We start from the raw sequence: 25,973 nt of genomic DNA on the forward strand, positions 1-25,973 counted from the left end.
ACTGAGAGCTTGCCTTTTTTGTGCAATAATTAAAAGCTTCAGCAAATAACATGGACTTCACACTGGAGCTTTAAAATACCTCAGTGCAGAGCTGGTGACCTAGTTCTTCATTTACAGAACACAGACTTCATTCTTTAAATGCACATGAACAATTGTATTTATCCAAACGATATTGCAATTAGGTGCTGATGTCAGTGTTTATGAAATGCATTAAAAGAATATTACAGTGTTAATCATGTCCTGACATTTCTATTGTCTCATTATATTTTTACTAAACCACCAGCTGACTTTCACAGTGAGCCAAAAACTGATTGGTACCATTCCAGAAATGCTATTTTCAGTGTGATCTATAGATAATTTCAAAATGCGTTCGCATAAATGAATTCTCCAATCTCAAGCACTATTGATAATTTATCCCATATGCATTTATAAAGTAGTGACTATAAATTAAATACGATCAGCTGCATCTGTCATTGGAGCCAAAGAACCAAGTAACTTTAAATCAAAGAATTTCAACTTAGAGTAAATGAATTGCAGATGGAATTGATTTGTGTTCAGTGGTTAGGAAATACCTTGTCCTTGTTCTTCACAGAACAATGAAGAAATATAAGATGACTACTAATATTTCTGTGGCTGAAATTATATTTACAATATTTACTCAAAGAACATGAAATCTGAATGGATTGCAAATTTTGAAAACTATATGAGTAAATTCTAGATAAAGACATTCTACTTCACGAATCTGAATCACATTTTTGTAATTCAATGCAAGTTTGAGGCTTATATTATTTTCTCATATAATTTATACCTGACAGATTGAAAGGACATCTGACCAAGGCCAGAATATAATTCTTATAAATGAATAATATACGTAGGACCATAAAGAAAAAAACTAGTTTTAAACTCTAACTGGATAATTTAAACTTCTTGTCAAGTGCATTTGTTTGTTTGTTTTTTAAAAAAAGGTTAATGCTGAATTATTTCAGCCATAAAATCAGTTTTATAAGAATGTATCTGAATCTGTAAATAATTTCTTGTTTAAAAGGAGGCTATTTTTGAAGTCGAGATGACATCTGAATAATTTCTGTACCCTCCAAGTAAAATGTGAAGTTTGAAGTTACAATACTAGAAGAAAAAAATGTAAGGTATCACTGATCTCTATTCTTACTTTATTATTATATAACATTTACATAATATTAAATAATTAATGATTTCTATTTTACATATTGATATGGTTATATTAATGCTGAGGTAAACACTACAAGAGTTTACTATTGTATAGAAACTCCAGGGGTAAGGCAAGCAATCGTTTCATGTACCAAAACTTACAAAACTTTCTACCTTTTAAATCTCTAACCAATGAGAAAGTATATTTTGAAAATTTCAAAAGAAATAGGAAACATCTGCAGAAGATGGAGAACTGAAGCTAGGATATATTAGCTTCCTGATGGGTTTATGACTCAGCTGAAAAATATCTAGATGAAATGATAGATTCAAAGAAGATTAAACAGGGGACTTAGTGATGCTGTGATTAATTCAATGCTTTTCCCCCTTAATAAGTAAAGTCCTATGTCTTAATTTTCTCCATTAGTATGGGGATTGAAATACTAGCTTTACTTTGCTTGTCCAATGCATTTGAGAATTAATGATTTAAAAAATTTGCAAAGGTTGGTAGCAAGGTAATGGTTAGTATGTTGTTTGTTGTGAGGAACATTTATATTGGTATACAGTAGACTTTCATGGCCAATATCTTTTGAGTGATATTGGGCTCCAGGGTTTTCTGACTACAGTCTAGAGAACAAATTTCCTGATATTTTGTTAGTAACTATGACTGGCATCTTTAGAGGCAACTGAGCAGGAATTGACGAATTGGCTGCTGGCTTTATAGCCAGGTGTCCTAACTTTTGATGGGTCTTTAGCTAACATGGTTTCTGATTTGAGGAAACCAGATCCCACCAAGCTGCACCAGAAACCAGCTCAAGACTAATCAGAAGGATATCTGGATGCAAAGATAGGAGCCCAATTAATTACTAAATCAGTGCTGCCTTTGAAAGTGTTGCCTAAGTTCAGTGCTGCCTATGAAATGTATATTTGTTTTTTGAAAGTGGAAATGGCAGTACATGAAGGCATTCTTTTGTCTACTTTGTTGTAAAAAAGTAAGACACATCTGGAGAAGTATAAAACTAAGTTGAATGTAGGGGGAATTTCTTCCATAAGAGATGTGAGTGAGAAGATGAGAGTGGATCATGTTGTTGTTAGTTGCGAAGTCATGTCCGACCCATCGCGACCCCATGGACAACATTCCTCCAGGCCTTCCTGTCCTCTACCATCCTCTGGAGTCCATTTAAGCTCACACCAAATGCTTCAGGGACTCCATCCAGCCACCTCGTTCTCTGTCGTCCCATTCTTCTTTTGCCCTCAATCTTTCCCAGCATTAGGCTCTTCTCCAGAGGATAATGAATGAATGGCTATTGAATGAATGTGGATTGAATGCAAAAGTGAGTGATTGGTATGAAAGGGGTATGTAATGGTGGGTTATCATATAAAGAGAATGAATCCTCAAATCAAATTGCAAAACCAATCTGTGATGGAAAAATAAATTAGCTAATAGGAAAAGAAGATTGACAAGGTCCTGATTGGATGGAGCTGATGAGGTCCTCACAAAGAGAGTGAGAAGGTTTTTTTAAGGGTAAACCTGAAAAGGTTTGCAGACATGATAGAACCATGTATTTAGCATTAAAAAAAAAGGTAAGGAGAAGTGCACCGAATATTGTTGGTGTAAACTGAATTGGTGGTGGTTATACTGTAGCTACTTTTTTTCTTATTTCAAGCATTTTTTTTGCTTACTATTTTTACTTTCTTTTAATACTTGGCATCACATTATTTAACCCCAAAGCAGGGGTGAAATCCAGTAGGTTCTGACAGGTTCTGGAGAACTGGTAGTGGAAATTTTGAGTAGTTTGGAGAATTGGCAATACCACCTCTGGCTGACCCCAGAGTGGGGTGGGATTGGAGATTTTGCAGTATCCTTCCCCTGCCATACCCACCAAGCCATGCCCACCAAGCCACACCATACCTGTTCTGTCTCCTTCCCCACTTCAGACCCACGAGCTGGCCTTCAGCCAGTGGATTCACAGCTCTTATCAGTCCTGGCAGAGAAATCACAGCTGCCTGCCAAAGTTCAAACAAATGACTCACATAGCAAGACTTTCAGTTCTTTTTGAAACAATTCAGCTAAACTTTTGCTTCCCATGGAGTGAGAGCAGTCCCAAAGCTCCTTGCATACCGAGCAAATAGATCAACAGATGATGCTGTTAATATGGCTCTGCACTACATCCTACAACATCTTGAGTCTCCAAAGACCTATGCAAGGGTCCTTTTTGTAGACTTTAGTTCAGCATTCAATACCATCATTCCAGACATTCTTCTAACTAAGCTAAACCAGCTACAGGTACCGGAACAGACTTGTAAGTGGATCACAAGCTTCCTAACAAACAGGAAGCAGCAGGTGAAGCTAAGCAAGATCACATCAAATACCTGTACAATTAGCACAGGGGCCCCCCAAGGCTGTGTGCTCTCCCCACTTCTCTTCTCTCTGTATACCAATGACTGCATCTCCAATGATCCATCTGTTAAGCTACTGAAGTTCGCAGATGACACAACAGTGATTGGTCTCATTCGAGACAATGACGAATCCGCATATAGACAAGAGGTCGAACGACTAGCCTTGTGGTGCAACCAAAACAATCTGGAACTGAACACACTCAAAACCGTAGAAATGGTGGTAGACTTTAGGAGAAACCCTTCCATACTTCCACCTCTCACAATACTTGACAACACAGTATCAACAGTAGAAACCTTCAAATTTCTGGGTTCTATCATATCGCAAGATCTCAAATGGACAGCTAACATCAAAAACATCATTAAAAAAGGACAACAAAGAATGTTCTTTCTGCGCCAACTCAGTAAGCTCAAACTGCCCAAGGAGCTGCTGATCCAAGTCTACAGAGGAATTATTGAGTCTGTCATTTGCACCTCTATAACTGTCTGGTTCGGTTCTGCAACCCAACAAGAAAAACACAGACTTCAGAGGATAATTAGAACTGCAGAAAAAATAATTGCTACCAACCTGCCTTCCATTGAGGACCTGTATACTGCACGAATCAAGAAGAGGGCCGTGAAAATATTTGCAGATCCCTCGCATCCTGGACATAAACTGTTTCAACTCCTACCCTCAAAACGACGCTATAGAGCACTGCACACCAGAACAACTAGACACAAGAACAGTTTTTTCCCGAAGGCCATCACTCTGCTAAACAAATAATTCCCTCAACACTGTCAGACTATTTACTGAATCTGCACTACTATTAATCGTTTCATAGTTCCCATCACCAATCTCTTTCCACTTATGACTGTATGACTATAACTTGTTGCTGGCAATCCTTATGATTTATATTGATATATTGACCATCAATTGTGTTGTAAATGTTATACCTTGATGAACGTATCTTTTCTTTTATGTACACTGAGAGCATATGCACCAAGACAAATTCCTTGTGTGTCCAATCACACTTGGCCAATAAATTCTATTCTATTCTATTCTATTCTATTCTATTCTATTCTATTCTATTCTATATCCTGTGGCAGGAGCCCCACCCTTCCTTTTGATGACGCCGCCTCTCTAATCTTCTGAAGCGCGGGTCAAGCCAAGCTTGATTATTATTATCAGCTGGATCTGAAGGCGTAGCCTCCCAAGGTAAGCCTTACCGGTGCTTCCCCCTCACTTTCTGAGTCACTTTCGGGCACGAGGCCAGGTTCGGGGGCTGGAGTTACAACAATACCCACCAAACTACACCCACAGAACCAGTAGTAAAAATGGACATGACCTTGTAAATGACCCTCACTCCATCAAAGACCTTGGAGTTCTCATATCAAATGATCTAAAGTCCACGGCAACTACATCGCCAAAAAGGCATTAAGAGTTGTAAACCTTATCTTGCATAGCTTCTTCTCCAAAAACACTACACTACTAACCAAAACATTTGCTAGACCAATTCTCGATTACAGCTCGACTGTCTGGAACCCACACTTCATTTCGGACATTAATACAATTGAGTGTGTCCAGAAATATTTTACAAGAAGAGTCCTCCACTCCTCTGATCACAACAAAATGCCTTATGCCACCAGACTTGAAATTCTGGATTTAGAAAATTTAGAACTACGCTGCCTTCAGCATGACCTGAGCATAACTCATAAAATCATCTGCTACAATGTCCTTCCTGTCGAAGACTACTTCAGCTTCAACTGCAACAATATACGAGCACACTATAGATTCAAACTTAAAGTGAACCGCTCCAATCTTGATTGTAGAAAATATGACTTCAGTAACAGAGTTGTTAATGCCTGGAATGCACTACCTGACTCCATGGTCTCATCCCAAAATCCCAAAAACTTTAACCAAAGACTGTCTACTGTTGACCTCACATCATTCCTAAGAGGTCTGTAAGGGGCGTGCATAAGAGCACCAGTGTGCCTACCGTTCCTGTCCTAATGTTCCCTTTGGTTGTATTCAATTTATGTGGTTATTTCATGCTTATACTAATATATTTATTTTATTTATTTTTATTTGTCACACAGGATATATAAACATAATCATGAAATAACTATGCAATATATAAGCATATATATAAGTATGTAATAACTATGTAATTGGATATAACGAAAGAAAACAAAAGGACAGGAATGGTAGGCACGCTTGTGCTCTTATGCACGCCCCTTACAGACCTCTCAAGAAATGGGGTGAGGTCAATAGTAGACAGTTTTTGGTTGAAGCTTTGGGAATTTTGGGAAGAGACCACAGAGTCAGGTAGTTTATTCCAATCATTAACAACTCTATTACTGAACTCTTATTTTCTGCAATCAAGATTGGAACGGTTGACATTAAGTTTAAATCTATTGTGCGCTCGTGTATTGTTGCAATATTAATATTAATGTTAATAATATTAATATTAATATATTGTTGTGTTTGACAAAATAAATAAATAAATAAAAATAAATTTAAAAAAAATTGAATTTCACTATTGCCTCAAAGTGAACAGCATACAGTAATGGCTAGATTTAATGCTAAATACACTGGAAAAGCAACCTGTATCTGAACCGAGCAGGATTCTTCAAGTTTGTTATCTTGAACATCTGCTCGTAAGATCCTGGTTCTTCTTAGATGCTTAAAGTCACCCAGGAGGTGACCTGTGTCTGACTTCATGCAGTGATGTCAGCCTTGAAAGAGGCTGAGGTGTATTCCTTCCTCAAAAAGCCCAGACTGTGTCCAAAAGTCCTGGACATTACTTCCAGTCCCAGTTTTCCCTTTTTAGGGAAAGTGATGGGAAGGATAATCAGGTGCTCAGCTGCAGAGAACCATGAAGCAAGCAGATTATTTGGACCTGTTTCTGTCAGGGTCAGGCTGGGGTTTAAGGAGAAGGCAGAGCCAGAATTTCTTGCTCTCTCAATACATAGTATCCTTTAGAAGTTGGATTTGGAGACATTGTTTTACAGTTTGGTTCTCCTTTACTGTGGTTGGTTCCAGTTGGTATTGATAGTCAGAGATCTTATCCATGGCATCTGAATTGTGGGGTTATGCAGGCCCAATGTTGTACTTCTGCTTTAGCATTCCTGTATATGAAACAACTGGGACTTGAGGTTCCCCTTTAAGACCGTCCAGATGGTGAAGCTGATCTAGAATATGGCAGCATGGACAGTGATAGGGCAGCCTCATTGTGTGCACATCATACCACTACTTTGTGAGCTGCACTGGCTATAGTTATCTTCCAGGTGCCACTGAAAGTGTTTGTTATCACCTTTAAATGAACTGTGGTGGCACAATGGTTAGAATGCAGTACTACAGGCTACTTCTGCTGACTGCCAGCTGCCTGCAATTTGGCAGATCGAATCTCACCAGGTTCAAGGTTGACTCAGCCTTCCATCCTTCTGAGGTGGGTAAAATGAGGACCCAGATTTTTGGGGGCAATATGCTGACTCTGTAAACCGCTTAGAGAGGGCTGTAAAAGCACTATGAACCGGTGTATAAGTCTAAGTGCTATTGCTATTAAAGCCTCAAGGGACTGCATATTTCCATTTGCCTCAGTACAGGAGGGTGAGCACATTCCAAGTCCCACTGATTAAAGAACGTCTTATATATAGTCAATTCTCTATAAATACTGTTTATAGAGATATTTTTTAACATTCTCTTGTTAAAAAGGAAAAAACAAGAAAACATTTAAAATAGCTAAATTGTTATGAAAAATTCATAAAAGGGAGTGGAATTTATTTCAAGAAATAATACCCAGAATTTCCTGGCGTTTCATTATATTGAATTCTTCTTGAGGAAAATTGATAAGAACAATCTCTGTACTGATTTGTAGCTACATTGTTTTACATTAATATGACTGGTGATTGAATTATAAGAAAATCAGATTAATAAAGCTACTCAAATATTCTTAAGAGTTCATGCAATGGCTGATAGACAAAATGTTTAGATTACTTCTGACTCCTGCTTTTGCAAGAGATTGCTGATGCAAAACTGACACATTATCTTAACGTTTAGTTTTGTGAAAGGAAGGTCACTTTTGGAAGGGGCTTACTAAATTTTATAAATAAAATTGTTTAATTCCCTTGCTTTGAGATGAATGCATATGTACTGTAAGTATGCCTTCCTCAAGATATTGATGGGCTTTCTATGAATTGGGATAGCAACAGTTGTATCCAAGGAAGATATATAGTTTTAGTTTCAAAAAATTCACCCAGTTTTTCTAGCATATTGGGTGTCTCAGAAGTTAAAAATGCTGCTGATCCAAATGTTGTTAACAAATTTTCTTGCCACTGAGCTGTCAGCCTGGTATATGTTAAAAATGTGTCATCATTATCAATTGGTTTAAAGTCAATATCCCTGCTTTTATCCATTTCACCATTTCCCCAATTTTTATGCTGGATTTCCCCATAGAGTTAATTTAGTATAGCAAAAGGAATACAATCTTTCATTAGACATTCTGTAGCTTTCTAACTGATACAATTGTTTTTAGAGATAACAGAGTACATACTAGATGGACATTACCTTACAGACGACCCCCATCCCGTTAAAGACCTTGGAGTTTTCATGTCAAATGATCTAAGTGCCAAAGCCCACTGCAACTACATAGCAAAAAAAGCTCTAAGAGTTAAAAACCTAATTTTGCGTAGCTTCTTTTCCAAAAACACCACACTATTAACCAGAGCATATAAAACATTTGCTAGACCAATTCTAGAATACAGCTCGCCTGTTTGGAACCCTCACCACATCTCTGACATCAATACAATTGAACGTGTCCAGAAATATTTTACAAGAAGAGTTCTCCATTCCTCTGAAAACAATAAAATACCCTATCCCACCAGACTTGAAATCCTAGGCTTAGAATCCTAGGCTTCGACAAGACCTAAGCTTAACTCACAGAATCATCTATTGTAATGTCCTTCCTGTTAAAGACTACTTCAGCTTTAATTGCAACAATACTAGAGCAACTAATAGATTTAAACTTAACGTCAACCGCTTTAATCTAGATTGCAGAAAATACGACTTCTGTAACAGAATCATCAGTGCTTGGAATACTTTACCTGACTCTGTGGTATCTTCCCATAATCCTAAAAGTTTTATCCAAAAACTTTCTACTATTGACCTCACCCCATTCCTAAGAGGACCATAAGGGGTGTGCATAAGCGCACAAACGTGCCTACCGTCCCTGTACTATTGTTTTTCTTTTCTTCTTCCTATATATATGCTTATACCTCCTTATATTTACTCATATATGTGTTTATATACTATATAATCTTTTTGTATGATACCTAAATATATTGTTGTGACAAAATAAATAAATAAATAAAATAAATAAATAACTATTGTATTTACATCATAATACTGTCCATCCAACCAAGAGTGTATGTAAGTACTGTATATTCCAAAGTTGCCCAAATTGGAAACTTAATGCCAGTGATTGACTTCCATAACTTGATTCTTAACAATAGTAAATTTTAATGATTCAACTTCAGATTCAGAAAACCAATCCAACCAAATCCTCTTTCATTTATTGATATTTGCATTCTTAATACAATTATTCTTGGAATTGAATAATCCCATCAAAATTTTGTAAACAAAGACTTTATTTTCTGAAAATATCTTCTAGAGATTTGAACAGGAATTCCTCTCAAAATATAAATTAATCTGCGAATAATATTCATTTTGACAGTATTTGTCTCTTCTCACAGGGTGAGGTTAAATGACACCCATAAATCTATAGCTAAAGAAACTACTTTATATATTTTATTTATAATATATCTTGCTCAGTCATATCTTTCAGTGTACACATGCGTAATTTAGTGGTTTCAGTATAAATATGGAATTGATTATTCTTAAATGGAAGGCTATTTGACACCAGTTTCAGTTGGGACCAGTTGAAAGAATGTCTGCTATTTTACTAAAGCCATCTATCATTACACAGGAATAATAGTGTAAGATTAGCAATAAACAGTTTCCGTTTCTGCCAACTTTTGGAATTTACCCTTGCAATTCTACTCTGGAACAGGTGGAATAGAATGGGCCCCAAAAGGTTTCATAGTCCAGGGAAATAAAGTTAATGAGATTCTTCAAAAGTCTCAAAAACAACTAGACAATATGTTGGTTTATTAGCCAACTGAGTGAAAATTCAGTTTGAAATGCAATTGTAATACCTTCCATCTCCATGGATGATTGCCAGGGATTGCGACCTTAGTAGATTTCTCATTTTCTGAAGATTCTGATTACACACTTGATCTGGATGGATGGATGGATGAATCTTTTCTGAAGGCTGACTACAGGTTCTTGTTTCTAATCAGTTTTCATAATCTGGATTCTAGATTAATAATTGCTAATATGCACTAAAGAAACTCTCCTCCAAAGGATTATGAATGATATTTTGGAAGACAGATAAAATATAAAATAGCTCGATATGTTTTAATTATTTCTTTCATAACCTACAAAATTAAATTCTATGATGATGAATACATTATTGCTTATTAAATTCCAATGGAACTGAGAAAATGTAACTTTTAATGAAACTTTCCATATCCTGCTAAACATTTTTAGTACTTTAATAATTTTCTGCATTATTATATACTACTCCCTGTTCAACAAAGATAATTTTTAAAAATCTTTTGTAATCAGACCTTCTTTATTGCAACTCATTAGCATCTCATATTGTACAAAAAAAGGACACATTATTTGGTTGTCTTTTTTATTTTATTCTGTTAACTATATCTTGGAAGAATATAATGAAGTCATATAGTAATGTGTTTCTTTCATGGATAGGAATAGACTTAATTTCTTCTTGAATGTACTTCCCAAAATAACGAGATGAGTACCAACATTTCACTAGAGCTGATTCCCCTTTCAAGAGTAGAGATAAAGAACTTCCTTTGAAGGGGAAAAAATGGTTAATTTATATGTCTCCTCTGAGCCACCCTAGATACTTCTGAGATGAGGCTTCAGCACTGGGACAATCCAGAGTCATATCAGATGAATTGAAAGACGTTTGCATTGAAAAATACATATTAAAAGAAAAAGTCTCTAATGTGGGTGGAGGTAGTATGGTAATCCTGGAACTGGTGTGAATGTTTTCTTAAAGAAGATAAATGAAAGGGAGGAAAAAAACCAAAAAGAAGGGAAAAAATACTTACATTGCTCTTCCTTTCTTCCTCTGGCAGAGTTATAGTTCAGAGGATAAGTTTGCCTTTAAATATTCTCTTCAACCTATTACAAATGTTGTCCATCCTATTCACTTTCTTTACATCAGGGGTCTCCGACCTTGGCAACTTTAAGCCTGGCGGACTTTAACTCCCAGAATTCTGGGAGTTGAAGTCCGCCAGCCTTAAAGTTGCCAAGGTTGGAGACCCCTGCTTTACATGATATCTTCCTATGAAAACCAACATTAAAAAAGGATGGTGGTGATTAGAAAGAGCATGTGAAAAAGATGCTTTGTTGATCAGATGAAAGTAACATCAGATGCAAGTTGACTTTGTATATAATATACAAATGGATGAAGATTATTGCTAACATAGTGTAAGCTGCCCTGAGTCTTCGGAGAAGGGCGGGATATAAATGCAAAATTTAAAAAAAACATATGTGTAGTTCAGAGTGTTGAAATCTTACAAATCCCTTTACAAGAAAAGGCTGCATTATTTGCAGGATTGTCTTTCTCTGATTATCTCTGCTCATCTCATGAGATCTGGCACAACAGGTATACCTTAGGCCCCTCTATGAAACTATGTCATCTAGCAGATTTCCTGAGAGTTGGATGGCCTCAACTTTGCTGCTTTCCATAAAGCCTAGTTTTGTTCTGGACATTGGGCCAGTACATTGATTGAATTCACCCAGAAGAGAAATTATTTGAATGTAATTATGCTGTGGTAATTCCATATTGCTTTTGGGTTCTGTTTGGTTTCTTTATGCTTCCAACATTCTAGAAGACATCGAGAGTTGCTAATCAAAGTTGAAAAGCCTTATAAAACACCTAAATAAATAAAATAAAAATAAGCTGAGAAATCTGTTCATAAAGAGAAGATTTTTTTAAAAAGAAGCATTGTAAAGAAAATGAAAAGGGATGATACTGTTATTTACTGTATCTATTTTTTTTAAAGAAAAAGAAATAAAAGGAAATAACATACTAAGTTTAAGAACTGTGATTTTGTACTTATGTATCAGGAGTATTTTTTGTGAATACACCACAATATTTACCTCAAAATTAGCTAGGAAATAGGTCATTCTTCCATTATGAACCATGTCATTCACAATTTATTACAACTAGTGTCCGAATTGCACTATAATAATTCTCTTGAATAATTTTTCATATAAAAACTGTCCACAAGTATTCTATGCTTGTCCATAGTTTGATATTGTTATTAATAGAAAAATGTTGAGCTGACACAGTTACATAGTTCATTTTCCTCAAAAAAGATATTTCTTCAGTCATAAGTTATGGGACACTCTTTACTTTTTGAAAATGCACATTAAACATCATTTCTCACTTAATTTTGCATACTTAGTCACAATAATAATTCTCCAGCAATGTTGTATCAACTTCACATTACATTTTTAGAACAAAAAGGTGTATGTGCATCTCTGGTTTTTTTCAAGCTTTATAAGATTTTGTTGCATGGACACTTCTCTGCATTATACAAATAACAATAGTGAGGAAAATTAACTCAGTGGGGAAAAAAAATTAAGGATAAAACAGTATTTGTATTTGAGCAACTGCAATCTATTCTTCCCTTTCATGGACTACTGCCTTGTCGTGGCAAAGGGGCTTGCATAGCTCAATGAAGCTATGAGCTATGCCGTGCAGGGACACCCAAGACGGACAGGTCATAGCAGAGAGTTCTGACAAAACGTAATCCACTGGAGAAGGAAATGGCAACCCACTCCAGTATCTTTGCCATGAAAACCCCATGGACAGTACAAAAAGGAAAAAAGATATGACGTCGGAAGATGAGCCCCTCAGATTGGAAGGTGTCCAATATGCTACTGGGGAAGAGTGGAGGGCTAGTACTAGTAGCGCCAGAAAGAATGAAGCGACTGGGCCAAAGCTGAAAGGACGCTCAGCTGTGGATGTATCTGGTGGTGAAAGGAAAGTCAGATGCTGTAAAGATTTTTTCTCCATAGGAACCTGGAATGTAAGATCCATGAATCAAGGCAAGCTGGATGTGGTCAAACAAGAGATGACAAGACTGAACATCGACTTCTTAGGAATCAGCGAACTAAACTGGACAGGAATGGGCGAATTTAATTCAGATGACTATCAGGTATACTACTGTGGGCAAGAATCCCTCAGAAAAAATGGAGTAGCCTTCATAATCAATAAAAAAGTAGGAAAAGCAATACTGGGATACAATCCCCAAAAGGACAGAATGATCTCAGTCTGAATCCAAGGCAAACCATTCAATATCACAGTAGTTAAAGTCTATGCCCCAACCACTGGTACTGAAGAAGATGAAATTGACCAGTTCTATGAAGCCCTACAGCACCTGATAGAATTAACACCAAAAAATGATGTCCTTATCATCATGGGAGATTGGAATGCTAAAGTAGGAAGCCAAAGGATAACCGGAATAACAGGCAAGTTTGGCCTTGGAGTACAAAAAGCAGGGCACAGGCTGATAGAATTCTGTCAAGATAATACGATGGTCATAGCAAATACTCTTTTCCAACAACCAGAGAGACAACTCTACACATGGACATCACCAGATGGTCAACACAGAAATCAGATTGACTATGTGCTCTGCAGCCAAAGATGGAGAAGCTCTATAAAGTCAGTAAAAACAAGACCAGGAGCTGACTGTGGCTCAGATCATGAGCTTCTTCTTGCAAAATTTAGGCTTAAACTAAAGAAAGTAGGGAAAAGCACCAGGCCACTCAGGTATGAACTAAATCATATCCCTGATGAATACAGTAGAGGTGACAAATAGATTTAAAGAATTAGATCTGATAGACAAAGTGCCTGATGAACTATGGATGGAGGTTTGCAACATTGTACAAGAGGTAGCAACTAAAACCATCCCAAAGAAAAAGAAATACAAGAGAGCAAAATGGCTGTCTGAGGAAGCTCTGCAAATAGCTGAGGAAAGAAGGGAAGCGAAAGGCAAGGGAGAAAGAGAAAGATACACCCAGTTGAATGCAGAATGCCAGAGAATAGCTAGAAGAGATAAGAATGCATTCTTAAATGAACAGTGCAAAGAAATAGAAGAAAACAATAGAATAGGGAGGACCAGAGATCTATACAAGAAAATTGGAGATATGAAGGGAACGTTTCATGCAAAGATGGGCATGATAAAGGACCAAAATGGCAGGGACCTAACAGAGGCAGAAGAGATTAAGAAGAGGTGGCAAAATTACACATAAGAACTTAATTTAAGACTGAGCTTAACATCCCTGATAACCATGATGGGATGGTCACTAACCTTGAGCCAGACATCCTAGAATGTGAAGTCAAATGGGCCTTAGCAACAACAAAGCTAGTGGAGGAGACAGTATTCCAGCTGAGCTATTCAAAATCTTAAAAGACGATGCAGTAAAAGTGCTACACCCAATTTGCCAGCAAATTTGGAAAACTCAACAATGGCCACAGGATTGGAAAAGGTCAGTTTACATTCCAATTCCAAAGAAAGGCAATGCCAAAGTATGTTCAAACTATCGCACCATTGCACTCATTTCACATGCTAGTAAGGTTATGCTTAAAATCCTACAAGCTAGGTTCCAGTAGTATGTGGATCGAGAACTACCAGAAGTACAGGCAGGATTTCGTAGAGGCAGAGGAACTAGAGATCAAATTGCCAACATACGCTGGATCATGGAGAAAGCTTGGGAGTTCCAGAAAAACATCTACTTCTGCTTCACTGACTATGCTAAAGCCTTTGATTGTGTGGATCACAACAAATTGTGGCAAGTTCTTAAAGAGATGGAAGTACCAGAGCATCTTATTCTGACCAGAAACCTGTATGTGGGTCAAGAAGCCACAGTGAGAACTGGACACGGAACCACTGATTGGTTCAAAATTGGGAAAGGAGTCTGGCAAGGCTGTATACTATCACCCTGCCTATTTAACTTATATGCAGAACACATCCAATCAAAAATTGGAATTAAGATTGCTGGAAAAAATATCAACAACCTCAGATATGCAGATGATACCACTCTAATGGCTGAAAGCAAAGAGGAACTAAAGAGTCTCTTGATGCGGGTGAAGGAGGAGAGTGCAAAAGTTGGCTTGAAACCCAACATTAAGAAAACTAAAATCATGGCATCTGGCCCTCTCAATTCCTGGCAGATAGATGGTGAAGAAATGGAGGTAGTGACAGATTTTGTTTTCCTGGGCTCCAAGATCACCGCAAATGGGAACTGCAGCCAAGAAATTAAAAGACGCTTGCTCCTGGGGAGGAAAGCTATGGCAAATCTAGACAGCGTACTAAAAAGCAGAGACATCACCCTGCCAACAAAAGTGCGTATAGTCAAGGCTATGGTTTTCCCAGTTGTAATGTATGGCTGTGAAGGTTGGACCATAAGAAAGGCTGAGTGTCAAAGAATTGAGGCCTTTGAACTCTGGTGCTGGAGAAGACTCCTGCGAGTCCCTTGGACTGCAAGGTGAACAAACAAGCCAATTCTAGAGGAGATCAACCCTGACTGCTCTTTAGAAGGCCAGATCCTGAAGATGAAACTGAAAAACTTTGGCCACCTAATGAAAAGAAAGGACTCACTGGACAAGAGCGTAATGCTGGGAAAGATTGAGGGCAAAAGAAGAAAGGGACGACAGAGAATGAGGTGGCTGGATAAAGTCACTGAAGCAGTAGGCATGAATTTAAATGGACTCCAGAGGATGGTAGAGGACAAGAAGGCCTGGAGGAACGTTGTCCATGGGGTCGCGATGGGTCGGACACGACTTCGCAACTAACAACAACAACAAATTTAATCTTTTCTAAATACTTGTTTATGTTTGCGCAGAGTAATATTAATATGAACTGGGTAATATCATGTTTAAAAGCCCAATTTCCAGTAAGGTGAGAATAGTGAGTAGTCTTTATTGTCTACCTATGCGAATAGTCCTTATTGTTTTTATAAATTTTCAAGGCTGAAAAATAGAGATTTATTAGACTCAGTGGCTTCTGAGAACTATTTTTCAATATAAAAGGCAACATCCTCACATGTCAGTAACTATTAAACAAAATCTGTAACTTGTCAGTGGGGATACAGTCCTCAACGAGCAAATTTTAAATAGATTGTGAAAACGGCTGAAGTAGAGACATCTCAGCTGAGAGTTAGAAACTAGTGAACTGTCCAAGGTCCTGATCACTGATTTTGATTTTATTTTATCTCAATTCTGTATTACATAGAGTCCTTTCCTTTATATTATACAAGTCCATGCCTGGTTTAGTTACAGAAATTTGTGTTGGTTGTTTCTGTACTTATTATACACTCTTGCTTTTAGTTAGATGTACCCACGTCTCCAAATGCAGTTTGCTCAGATAGTAACTGAGATAAGACAAGCTAGACACATATTTATTTGCTTCTCAGCATAATCAGAATATATTAGATAGTTGCAGCCATGCATCAGAAATGTTACTGGTCTTTGACTGTAATAAATTTACTTGACATCAGAAATGTTTTTCAGTTATTTCTCTTTGCTAATTCTCAGTTCATGGTAGCAATTTTCTACACGTTCAAGCCTCATAGATGCTTTTGGACAAGTGACAATGTATATTAACTTTTTCCTACAGTTTAATGTAGAATCATTTTGTCTCAGTTGTTAATAGTACACTGAATTCACAGGCTCCCTGGCTTAAATAAGAATGGCTCTAACATTTTATGGTGGAGTATTTTATATACGAGAACTACTAAGTATTGCTTGATCCCTATCTTCTAGACAGTAACTGCTCTCTCGAAAGGTATTTTGGAGTAGATTTTATCTCCCTGACATGATTTAAAAAGTATGTAATAGAGAGCACTCTAATTTACATGATAGTTTGCCTCTGAGGTTTTAAAGACTTCATGTAAAACCCCCTGACAAATCAGATAGAAAACATATATTCTCAGCTGGTGTTTTTCTAATTGACACATTGTATAGGACTATGTGTTCGAGTAGCAGCTGCAGAAAATGCTATAGAAATTTTTTGAAATGACAGGATGTGAAAATATATTGGAGTAAAACAGCTGATCTGCAAAAACACAGTATTTTAGTGTAGGAATCTGTTACAGACTTATGAGGTGTGAGCATTTTCCAACTAAGTACATTGCAAACACTAATGTCTTTTCAGGTCTGCAATACTATGTATAATGACAGATTCTCCTTAGTGTGATGAAGGAACTGCTATAATACAAAGCATGCATTATAAGGAGTAGACTTCTCTCTCCTTTGAAAGGGAAAAGCAAAGAGCTGTTAAATGCTTCAGCATTTAATCCTCCTGGGATACTATAATTCCTTCTCTGACTTTGCAGCTTTGTTAATTTGAGAGTACTGGGAACTGTAAATGTACTGTGAAAACCATGACAAAGGATACAATTTCCAATTTCCATGTCTGCATTCAGCACTGCAGATGATAGAATTAATATAATTCCTTGGGAAAGAAGGCATAGGAGACACAGTATCATAAAAAAATCAACAAATCAAACACTATGATGGGCTGTGAATACAAATATAACCAACAACAACAACAACAACAGCAACAACAACAACAACAACAACAGTGATACTCATTGTCATTGGGGCACTTGGTACCATGTCCAATAATTTTATAAGATACATCAACAAATTGCATCTTCCTGCAATAACACCAGCGGAACTGCAAAAAACTGCACTACTCGGAACATCATATATTTTAAGAAGATACTTGATTGATACCTAGGATGCTGGCAGCAACCCATATGAACCATTAGCACCAGTCAATGGCATTTATGACACATCTTTAAATGTTCAGTTGACTGAGTTTCATGTTTAATGAATAAAAGAAATAATAATAATAACAACAACAACAACTGAAGACCAGTAAAAATTAAGAACTACTGTATTTTTCAGAATATAAGACGCACCTTTTTCTCCCTAAAAGGGAGAAAATATACATGACTTATACACCAAATGTAGCCCCGGCCACTCTTTGGCCTCTGTCTCCCAGCAATTTATCTCCTTGCAGCAAGCAAGAAGAAACAGTTTTCAGCTTCAGCACAGCCTAATTAGCACAAGTTGATTGTCCATTGGATCAGCCTCCTGATTCTCAGCTGTTTCAGGCTGTAGGGATTGCCATTGCCTATTGCTGCACAGGCCTCTGCTGCTTGCTGCAAGGAGGTAAATTGCTGGGAGCAGATTTTTTTTTCTTGTGCTAATCATTTTATGCTGAAAACAAAAATGAAACTAAAGCAGGCCGTTTGCTGTTTGCTGCAATAAGGCAAAATTGCTGGGAGGCAGAGGCAGATTTCTTTTTCTTGTTTTCCTCACCAAAAAAGATAGGTGCATCTTATAGTCCAGAACATCTTATACCCCCAAAAATATGGTTAGTTAAGTGCTCTTTCTTTGCCACATACCCTCTAGTGGCTGAATTAAGTTAAATCCATAAAACTTGGTTTCATGTTTCCTTTTCCAAGGAACCTAGGTTGGGTAAAATTAAGAAGTATTGGGTCTAAGACTAGACAAATCCTTTAAAAAAAAACAATGTACAAGTGTTGACTTCTCCTCTTACCAGAAACAAGGGCCTTTAGGAAGATTTCTTGCAAGGTTTCAAGAAGAGTGTTGAGGATCCAAGAAGGAAAAGAATCTAGTATCTCATTCATTCACTGGCCTGAGTTGAAAGGTTAGTGACAGCAAGAAAAGACAACATTGTAGCAAAAAAAAAAAAAAGGAAAAGATAACATCCTTTTTTTAAAAAATCACCACAAATTACCACTACAGAATACTTGATGTGGAATATATAAGAAAACATAGAGCATGTGCTCATTTGCTAATATTCAAGTAGGTATTGTAATGGAACAAGTCTCTCTATCATCTCAGGGAAGAGCAATAGCAATACCACTTAGACTTATATACCTCTTCACAGTGCTTTACAGCCCTCTCTAAGCAGTTTACAGAGTCAGCCTGTTGCCCCCAACAGTCTAGGTCCTCATTTTACCCACCTCGGAGGGATGGAAGGCTGAGTCAATCTTGAGCCTGGTGAGGTTTGAACTGCCGAACTGCTGGCAGCCGGGAGGCAGCAGAAGTAGCCTGCAGTACTGCATTCTAACCACTGAACCACCGTGGCTCTTATAGAGGTTGTGTAAACCATATTAGCTTATGATTGATTGATAAATAGGCAGATAGAATGATTGAAAAGAAAATCTTACAGGGTCAAATTACTAAAATGCCAACATATGAAACATTGCCGGTTGATGCTGCACAGACTACTGCATTGCAGCTCTTGTATAACCATCTTCAGCTCGTTGTTTGAAGAGCAAAGAAACCACTGCAGCTAGAAAGCACATACTTCAAAACGCTACTCACATAACTCTGGACTTGTCGCAGCATATCCAGGCTCAAAGAGATCCCAGTAGCTAATATGCTATTTTGGGAAAGAAATGGTCTCACTACCTGTAAAGCTTTTGTAAGAGCTTGTAATCATTTTTTTTGATCAATAATAAACACAAAGTATCTATTTCTAACAGAATTGTATAAAATAATTGGATTTAGTCCACAAATTAATCATGCTCTATTCAGGTTGATAAGGGTTTTTTTTTTTTTAGGATATAAGAATGGTAGAAAACATAATTCAGTAATTGGACTTGACTACAGAAATGCTGTAGCTTTTTAAATATAAGCTTATTTACATCTGATATCTTACTATGTTTAACATGAAATTAAGAGGAAAATATTGGTGTTTAGTATACAGTCAAGAATATTTTAAGATATTTTATAGTTGGTGTTATCTCTTTAAACTTAGGGCGAAGTGGTTGTATTGTTAATAGCTCTACACTAAAAGAAAGTTGAAGTCATTTTTGTTATATTTGCTTGATGAATTTTTTTTGTCACCTTGCTTTGTATCCTACCTAAAATATTTAAAACATCTTCTACTAAAGGGCTTTTTGTCCATAAAATTCTATTACCCCTTTTAGAAATTAAATCACACTTTCAGTTGAAATAATTAATCAATACGAACATATAGTGCTATAATATTCCACTTTGAATCATGCAATGGCTACAAATGTGCCTAGAATCAGGCTTCAGAAAACTGAGTTTAATGCTCCAACTGGCAAGAAAACAATGTTCAGACACTATTTCTCAGCTCTTAGCATTCAATAATTTCACCTAAGCCCAACCTCTGTCCCAACAGCTGAATACATTAACATGGAATTGTGGGAATTTGCTGGCTGACTTATTTAACGTACTCTCTAAATGCTAAAATCAGGAAAAAGACACCTAAAATATTTTCAATAACGTTCTTGTCAAATGTTTACATATTTTGAATCTAAATAGATATTTTCAATGTTTCCATGATTTGAGAATATGGTAGGAGTTCAAGCTTGCCCAGTCAAGGCAGAGCTTTTATAACAAGACAGTCAAACTCCTCAGGCGGGATGCGTCACGTACTGCCCATGGCCACGCCCAGTTTAGTGAAGGGGGAAAAAGGTCCAGACATATCATGTGACAATACCATGACGCTGTGATTTTGACACCCCTGCTTTATAAGGAGCAGGCAAAGGGGAAAGTAAGATGGAATTTCTATCAAATAAAATACATACAATATGTTCCCAATAATTTCAGCCAGCTATCTCCATATTGTCATGTCCCCCTCCCCCTCCAACGACCGGGTCTAGGAAGTCCATATCAGGCGTGGCCATGAAGCCTCTGAAGCTTTGCCAAATTCCTCCGAGGCTTCTCAGGGCAGGCAGGAGTCCAAGTTGTGACTTCAGCAAACTAAATGAGTCTTTGCTTGACTCAAGGTTGCTTGACTCAAGCAGGTCCATTATATAGGCTGTGGGGTGTGGCTCCATGACTCAGCATTTATCCAGGCCTGCCCCTCCCTTCCTTCTGCTGGCGTCACCTCTCAGATCTCCGGAAGTGAGGATCCTCCCACTTTGAATTGTCTTCTGCTGTTTGAGAAAGGGAGGGGTCAGAAGGAGTAGGCCCCAGTAATTCCAATCCGTGGCTGACTTCCACTAATGGCTGAGCCAAAGGAACACACGCCGTATGAGTGAGGTTTGTTTGTTCATTCCTGACATCCTGTCTAGGCATGGGGCCAGGGCCGGGGGCTGGAGGCATGACAGGCCGTTCATCTTCATTATCAGACTCGGAGTCTGATAGCAGGCACGGGAGGAGATGGGAGGGGCCCGGCTGAGGAGAGGAGGGAGGATGAGGCACAACACATATATTCCAATTCATTTGCTTATTTGACTTCTATACGAAATAATTACATTGCCAGGAGTAGCAATGGGAAAATGGAAGCTAAAAAAACATTGGTTTAAGAACATTAAAATATCTCAAACTTAAGTCCATCCCATTGTATTCCACAGGATCTGATCACTTGCAAGTAAATGGACAGTTGCCTGAATGTTCTCTTCTGATTTCTGCAGTGTTTGTTCTGTTTCTTTTATCTTGTAAAATTTCTTTCTGTTCAGCTTCTCCTTTTTATCTCTCCTCTCCTCTCCTCATACATCATTCTATTGAATCACATTCCATTTAGTTTCTGTAGCTTCAATTTTTATGACTGAGTTGTTGGGAAAAGCAATGATTTGATAAGCCTCCCAATGAAAAATTAATGTGAATTATTATTAATAACAGGGGAACTTTGGACTTTTTAAAATTGGGTTTTGTCTGATTAATTCTGTCACCTCACTACAGGCCGCAAACTTTTATTGTCTTATTTTTTAACTTTCTCTCCTATTTTCCATATTGAGTGACATACCTAATATATTAAAGCCTAGTCTAGCTCTTTCATTTTGCTACAGAAGTCAATATAATGAGGTATTATCTATCAGCATAATCGACAGAAAAGGAGAGAAAGCAATTCAGGATTGTTGAACTCATAAAATATTTTCATGTATAAATGGAAAGAAAGCTATCTTGATTAAATTTGTTTAATTTGATCGTGATGAGAGAGGTATTTTGAGTAACTGAACCAGACTTCCCTTACTCATCTGTTATGGAAAGAAAAAAAGAAAGAAGGAAATGTGAAACTAATTCACATTTATAACTCTTAATGGTGTTTTAAGATTTGATGTGAGGAACCATAAGAACTAGACTCAAGCATTGGCATGTGTGATATGTATAAAATGGCTAAAATCCTTCATAAAATGAAGTGATTGAACTGGAGTTCAGATAATTTTAAAAATGCATAAATAAAGGTAGCAATAATTAAAAACAGAATGACAGTAATAATTACACAAGAATTTACAAATTGCTAAAAAATTTTTAAAAAGCAGGTCCAATATGTATCTCTTTATTGTGCCTTTTATGTATTGGGATTTGACAAATTCATGGCATTTATAAAATAAAAAAACAAGGCAGCAAGTTTTTCTAGACATATTCTTGCTCGGTTTGAGGATCATCTATGTTTAAATGAAGCTAGAGGTAGATTTTAGTCTTTAAAAATTGTCTCAGAGCTCTTACTATATTAATGGAGCAGAGATATCCTCAGCTGAAGGAAGAGGTGGAAGGACTGCGTGCTTCAGGGTTTATTTCTCCTAGGACCTGGCAGCATTTGCCACAGATAAAAGGGTGTGTAAACTGTGACTTTACGAGAGAAGGATAATACATCAATGAGGAGCTAGTGGTGGGGATAAAATAAGGGGGAAAAGTTGTTAGATGAAAGTGATCCAAAATTAGAGGGAGGAAAAAAGCTTATCTTGAACAGCAGTCCTAGAGCTGGCAACAGTCCAGAGCTGGCAGCAGAGTCGGACAGTGATAAGGCTGAGGAAGAACATGGGCTGGGGAAGGCCTGGGGAAGGCCTGGAGGCTGGGGAAGGCCTGGATGAGGGCTCTGTGTCAGAGGCAGAGATGGGGCCAGGGCCATCTGGAAGTGATATTCTGATTCTGGAGCCTCCATAGGCTGACAGTAATGAGGCAGAGGAACAGGAGGAGCCTGTTCCTAATGCACACAGGAGAAGAGCTGCCAGAAGGCAAGAGCAGCTAAAGCAAAAAGGACGACCTGGGAGTAGGGCCAAGAGATGATTGGCCCCTCCCATAAAGCTTAAAAAACCGGCAACGGCTCTTGGTCTCTTTGTCGGAAAACAACATTGATAAGACTTGCTCCTTGTCTTGCTGCATTTATTTCTTGTCGGTGTCTTCTGCTTTTGAACTTTTGCCAAGAAAAGCCTTTGGCAGTTTGTTTAATTAGATCACAGTTGGTGATAAGACTGAAGAATTGTGTTATGAAGAATTCATTTTGATTTAGTTTGGACTACGCTGAATTCTCAGCTGTTCAAATAAAGTTTGTTTGTTTTTACACTGAGTTTCCTATTACCTACTTGGGCCTGGGTCACAACAAGTCCCATATGGTTATTGGTTTTTGCTTGGTGATGCTGGGGGAACGTCTAGGTTGGTGGCTCAGACTGCTAAGACAGTCTGTTATTAACACAGCTGCTTGCAATTACTGCAGGTTCAAGTCCCACCAGGCCCAAGGTTGACTCAGCCTTCCATCCTTTATAAGGTAGGTAAAATGAGGACCCAGATTGTTGGGGGCAATAAGTTGACTTTGTATATAATATACAAATGGATGAAGACTATTGCTAACATAGTATAAGCCACCCTGAGTCTTCGGAGAAGGGTGGGATATAAATGCAAATAAAAAAAAAATAGTGTTCTACTATTCAACCATGGCCAACCTGCTCCTTTGAAATGAATCTTTCTACTTGCTCAAATGGGGCATCTTAGTGCTCCAGAGCTGGCTTTCTCCTTTTTCTTGAAACCTGGACAGTGTTCTTCTATGAAGGCTGATGCGCCACCTGCCCCCCCGCATTCTCTTCCTAATGCTCACTTGTCTCCCTCCATTTGATCACACATGCAACTTTTGTCTATTTGTTCAACATTTTTTTGTAGCGGTTTGGGAATTTTTCTGTTCATTAGCTTTCTTCTGCTAGTGGGTCTGTGCAACACTTGAGATTCAGTTCTCAATTCTTTGGAGCATGAGCCATGAACAAATAACACCTATCTGCAATTCTTTTAAATTAGCTGCATCTTTTTCAGACAGCTACAGAAGGAAGGACATGACCCAAAAAAATTTGTCCTTTTACCTTATTTATGCCCTGAACCTTCATTACTGGCATAAATAAAAGCCTTTTAAAGATGGTTTGGCTAAAGAGGAAATGTTACAGGAAGTGGTGGGATTCAAATAATTTAACAACTGGTTCTCTGCCCTAATGACCAGCTGGGTAGGCGTGGCTCGGCGTTCATGTGACCGTGTAGGTGTGGCCAACTCAACATCACTCATGTCGATGGGAGCTTCGCCTTAGCTGTTACAATGTGATAAGGGATAAACCAGGGAGGCAGTTTCTGTAAGCAGGGCAATAAAGATTAGGCTAGAAACAACACCAAAATGTTTCCTTCCTGCCTACCTTACAGGATTAGCCCTGTGGAAAAAAAAAACAAAATAAGATTTCTTCCAACCACTGGTTCTCCAAACTGCTTAGAAAGTTAACAACTGGTTCTCCCGAATAGGTGCGAACTGGCTGAATCCCACCACTGGTTACACGGAAAAGTAAGGAAAAGGAGGATAAAAAACGGAATAAATTATGAGAGGAAAGAAGGAAGGGAGAGAGAGAGGTGGGAGACTGACCATATCTGAAGTAAATCTGAGAATTAGAACAGGCCAAGTAGAAGCAATTAACAAAGTGTCTTAATCCTGTTCATGTTAGTGATTCTGAAATTTTTCCAGCAATCCTGCAAATCAGGATCAAGATGCCTGGAAAAGTGAAGACTCTAGGGGAAAATATTTATTAGTCTAACAGTGATGATGTTACCTAGTTTGGGTAATGAATGCCTGCAAGAAAACAACTAAGCTCAGAGAGAATTTAGAATTTAGAATAACAAAGTTGGAAGGGACCTTAGAGGTCTTCTTGTCCAAACCCCTGTTATGTAGGAAACCCTACACCACTTCAGACAAATGATTATCCAAGATCTTCTTAAAAACTTCCAGTGTTGGAGCATTTACAACTTCTGCAGGCAAGTTGTTCGATTAATTAATTGTTCTGTCAGGAAATTTCTCCTTAGTTCTAAGTTGCTTCTCTCCTTGATTAGTTTCCACCCATTGCTTCTTGTCCTACCCTTAGGTGTTTTGGGGAATAGTTTGACACCCTCTTCTTTGTGGCAACCCCTGAGATATTGGAACACAGCTATCATGTCTCCCCTAGTCCTTCTTTTTATTAAACTAGACATACCCAGTTCCTGCAACCGTTCTTCATATGTTTTAGCCTCCAGTCCCCTAATCATCTTTGTTGCTCTTCTATGTACTCTTTCTAGAGTCTCAACATCTTTTTTACATCGTGGCCACCAAAACTCAATGCAGTATTCCAAATGTGCTTTAATACTTTATAATGTACCAAAGACCTCCTCAGTAAAGACTCTGACCAATCAGCCATGATTGAAAGCAACAGTCACTCTCTATCAGGGAAACTAAGTACTTAGCTGCAATTGTAGCCTTCAAAAAGCAGGGAAGTGGGGAGGGATAAGTAAACTGACTTCCACTCAATAGCCCATCAACCAAAGATTGTGGAATAGAAGGTACAGGGAGGGATAAAAGGCAGGAAGGCTAAGGCCTAAAAGAAGTAGTCAAGACAGGATTAAAAGAAAAATAGATAAGAGAGTATATGTATCTACATATGCATATACATTGAAATTGAAAGACAAAAAGGACAAGTATAAAAAATGGAAAGAGGGGCAAATAACTAAGGCAGAATATTAGCAAATAGCCTGAGCCTGTAAAGATGAAGTGAGGAAAGCTAAGGCTCACAACGAACAAAGGCTAGTGACAAAAGTAAAAAATAACAAAAAAAAACTTCTTCCAAAATGTTAAAAACAAGAAAAAAGTCAAGGAAACAATTGGCCCATTGCTGGGAGAAAGTGGCAAGAAGGTGACAAGCAACAGGGAGAAAGCAGATCTACTTAACTCATATTTTGCATCTGTCTTTACACAAAAGGAAAAAACAATCCAACCTATCAAAAACAGCACCACAAAAAACAGATTAGGAACACAAGGGCCTCTGGTGGCTCAGACTGCTAAAACAGTCTGTTATTAACACAGCTGCTTGCAATTATTGCAGGTTCAAGTCCCACCAGGCCCAAGGTTGACTCAGCCTTCCATCCTTTATAAGGTAGGTAAAATGAGGACCCAGATTGTTGGGGGCAATAAGTTGACTTTGTATATAATATACAAATGGATGAAGACTATTGCTTAACATAGTGTAAGCCGCCCTGAGT

At 37.8% G+C, this 25,973-nt stretch overlaps 1 long non-coding RNA gene across 1 annotated transcript in view; it reads left to right on the forward strand.

Moving 5' to 3' along the window:
- Positions 1-1,077: 1,077 nt before the first annotated feature.
- The window catches only part of LOC131192600 (uncharacterized), a 70,013-nt gene continuing 45,117 nt past the window's right edge, over positions 1,078-25,973 (forward strand). Inside the window, exon 1 of the long non-coding RNA XR_009153761.1 lies at positions 1,078-1,140. This is a non-coding gene — a long non-coding RNA (uncharacterized LOC131192600). The remainder of the gene's footprint in view (positions 1,141-25,973) is intronic.

This window comes from Ahaetulla prasina, chromosome 2, assembly GCF_028640845.1.
Source record: "Ahaetulla prasina isolate Xishuangbanna chromosome 2, ASM2864084v1, whole genome shotgun sequence".
In the NCBI taxonomy this organism is placed as follows: Eukaryota; Metazoa; Chordata; class Lepidosauria; order Squamata; family Colubridae; genus Ahaetulla; species Ahaetulla prasina.